This window comes from Drosophila rhopaloa, unplaced genomic scaffold, assembly GCF_018152115.1.
Source record: "Drosophila rhopaloa isolate 14029-0021.01 unplaced genomic scaffold, ASM1815211v1 contig_155, whole genome shotgun sequence".
In the NCBI taxonomy this organism is placed as follows: Eukaryota; Metazoa; Arthropoda; class Insecta; order Diptera; family Drosophilidae; genus Drosophila; species Drosophila rhopaloa.
The window spans coordinates 7,772,810-7,776,072 of NW_025335034.1; the positions used below are offsets into that span (position 1 = coordinate 7,772,810).

Sequence of the window (3,263 nt, forward strand, 5' to 3'; positions counted from 1 at the left end):
ACAATATTAGTTTCTTAGCAATATATATTCATTTTTGGAGCAAGTGTATGTTTTTTTTCGGAATTCATATGCAACACTGAGAACCCTAAATTAAATTAATTATTTAATTAAATAACTTTTTAAATTCTCCAATTGAGTTATACATATGTTTTCCTATAGTCTTACATATAATCTTACAAGTCGACTTAAAATTCGTGTTATTATTCCAATTATTTGACCAGTTTAAGTAAAAGAAAATGAAGACCAGAAAATAAAAAGTGCTGTACACTAATGATAAAAAAAAATTGAACGTTATGTTCCCGCCCGGGTTCGAACCGGGGACCTTGTGCGTGTGAAGCACACGTGATAACCGCTACACTACGGAAACAACTTAAATAATAAAATTCTTTGACCAAGCTCGTCACGCAGATTGGTACATTGAATACATTGTATACATATATATAATTATATGTATGTTGTCCTATACTTTTGGTATTTCAAGTTTTAACAAAAAAGCTCTTTTCAGGTAAAACTGCAAAACCGTTCATACTAACTAAACTGAACTCTTATCTTATTTTAAATTGAGTGCTTAGTAAATTCGCTTGCAAAAATGTAAAAAAAACTGGAATATTATCTTTTGATCAACCATCCTTATTGTGGAGATGTACATTAAATGAATATCGTGCATATAATAACAGAACAAATCATTATTAAGTTAAATTTATTGCGGTTTTTTAATCCTTGGACATTTTTTATACAAGATTCGCTTGTGGCTAAGAGCCACATAGAATTGTATTAATTTGCACACCTGTCATCATTGGTTTTTATTGGTTGTCGTCTTTTTTTTGTAAATTTGCAAAGCGTATAAGGTTTATGCCAAGCTTACCAACAAAAGTGACCAAATAATTCGCAACTAATTTGATTTCAAATGCTGAATGCGCTAATACGAATTAAGAGCAACATAGTTGCAGTTCGTATTTCCCAAAAGCCATAGCTAATCTCGTAAAATTTTGCTAGTTTATTTGTATTTATTGTTTCACCGCCATCAACAACCATTTTATTTTACGAACGTAGAACGTGGCGTTTAACCGAATGCAGATAATTAATTTCATTGCACATTGAGCTGGTGCTAATTTAATAAAATAGTACAAAACGCTTTGGTGACTTTTTCCATCGACACATTAATTAATTTGATTGCGAATATAATGCATAAAATGGCAAAAATTCCAATTGTGTTTATTATTAGAAACTAACTGAAAATTTGCAGCAGTTTATTGAACTGAAATAAAAACGAAATTTGTTTTCACATTCACTGATTTTAGACAATCGCACATAATTAAAAAATGCTATGAAACTGCTTTGAAATACAACCCTTTATTGCTTGTACTTGGTTAAGCAACTAAAACCTGTGGGAAAATCTGTATCACGTCCACAAGACTGGACGAAATTTTCTTTGCTGTACTCGGAAACTTTTTCCGCAGAAAAAAGCAATAAAAGTGCGAAAAATTTGATAAGAAATCTAGAAACGAATTTTAAAATACCCTTCTGGCTAAAGTACTTAGTAGTTTCTGTGAATGTTCTTCAATACAACTACATTAATTATTTGGCATCTCTGATATAATCCCATTTCCTTAAAAAAAATATTTAATAATACAAAATGATACCATTTGTAAAAACTCCAAAACAAAATGTTATTGCGGTAAATGAAAACTATCCTTATTATTGTATTGTTTTTACCAGTTTCAGATCATTTTTTCTAATTACATTAAAAAATACTTTAAATGTGTATCTAAACGTGATTTAAGCCAAAACGATTTAAAAAACAATTTTATAAGGGAGATTGTAAGTTTTTATTTACAAACTGTTTTAAAATATGGGTAGTAACTATGAATTCATTAATTAAAATTTGCAAGACTAACATTAAAAACAATGTTTATTGGCAGTTCTTTGACCGTCAAATTATGTTTATATAGACTAATTCTAGCCCATCGTTATCTCTTAAATAACACAACATATTATCTTTTGATGTATACGTACAATAAAAACACCGTTTATCTTTGTGCGTCAACTGTGGAATCGGGACACTGGCTTCTTAAAGGGGCAAGCTCCCGGAAAAATAAGGCAAGGCAGGTTGGCTGCTACCCTTTGAAAGGGTATATAGTTGGGTAAAGAGGGGCAAATGTTTACCATGGCGCCTAAACAAACCGTGCATACTTTGGGACTCCCACCGTTGACACATGCAAGGCGTGCAATAATGCGAGCCACCAGGCGTGTTGTGGCCGTGTCAAAAGTATTTTGACTTGGAAAATTTAAATTTACCCCTCGCCTTCGGCCAAAAAGCGCCTGACTTGTGCAGAAACAAAGTAAGGGAGCTATGGAAAAGGTTGTTTCGCGGGGGAGCCGAAAAGGTAAAAGGTAAACACTCTTTGCTTGGCAACAAGTTTTTTATTGCTTACCAAATGAGCAAAAGGGGAGGGATCTGCGAATATGGTAAACATCGTCATGTTAAGTTAGCCAATCGGAACTTTTCATACGCCACACAAAGACGTTAGGCAATAAAAATGCATTTTTTATTTGGCTTAGAGATTTATTCTCCCGAAAAAAGGAACGCGAATTTCTATTTCTTTGCACTACGTGATTTGCAATTTTCCAATTTCCCAAGAGCCGAAAAATAAAGTTGCACCCCGTCCCAACCTCTCCAACTCTGTTTCAGTTTGTGGTATATCAGGGCAAACACACTCGCGTTTGTCCACACGGCAAATGTCGGCTGGCATTTGATTTTTTCCTCAGCGATTTTATTTGCCAGTCGCGATGCGTATTTTATACATGACTACAGCCCATATTCACTAAGGAATAACGATAGGGGAATGGCTTGAACTAACTTCAAAGTGGTGGAGATATTAAATTTATTGTAATAGAAGCTGGTACTGAAACCTTCACATATATAGCCAATAAAGAATCTGAATTTGAAAATATTATTGAAAATATATTGTTTTTTCTTTGTAATAATTTGTAATAATAATAACATTTTACTTTTACTTTACTAATCAACAGATATCCTAAAATGTTTATTTTGAGATTTCCATTTGGTGCATTTTTCATATCTTTAGCCGAATTTCACTGTTGCGGCTGCTAGTGATTCGGTAGCATTTCGGCTTTGGTTTGTTTGCACTCCTACATTTGTATTGCATTTTATTTACGATTTCTAGCTGTCCTGGTTTTTGCTGTTGCTCGCGCATTTCCCTGACGCGATATGCACTTCCTGGTCTGATACCTCAACTTTG

At 33.3% G+C, this 3,263-nt stretch overlaps 1 non-coding gene across 1 annotated transcript; it reads right to left on the reverse strand.

The window, feature by feature from the left end:
- Positions 1–294: 294 nt before the first annotated feature.
- Positions 295–367, reverse strand: Trnav-cac. Its single transcript has one exon. It is a non-coding gene; the product is annotated as a tRNA-Val (tRNA).
- Between the last annotated feature and the right edge of the window lie 2,896 nt (positions 368–3,263).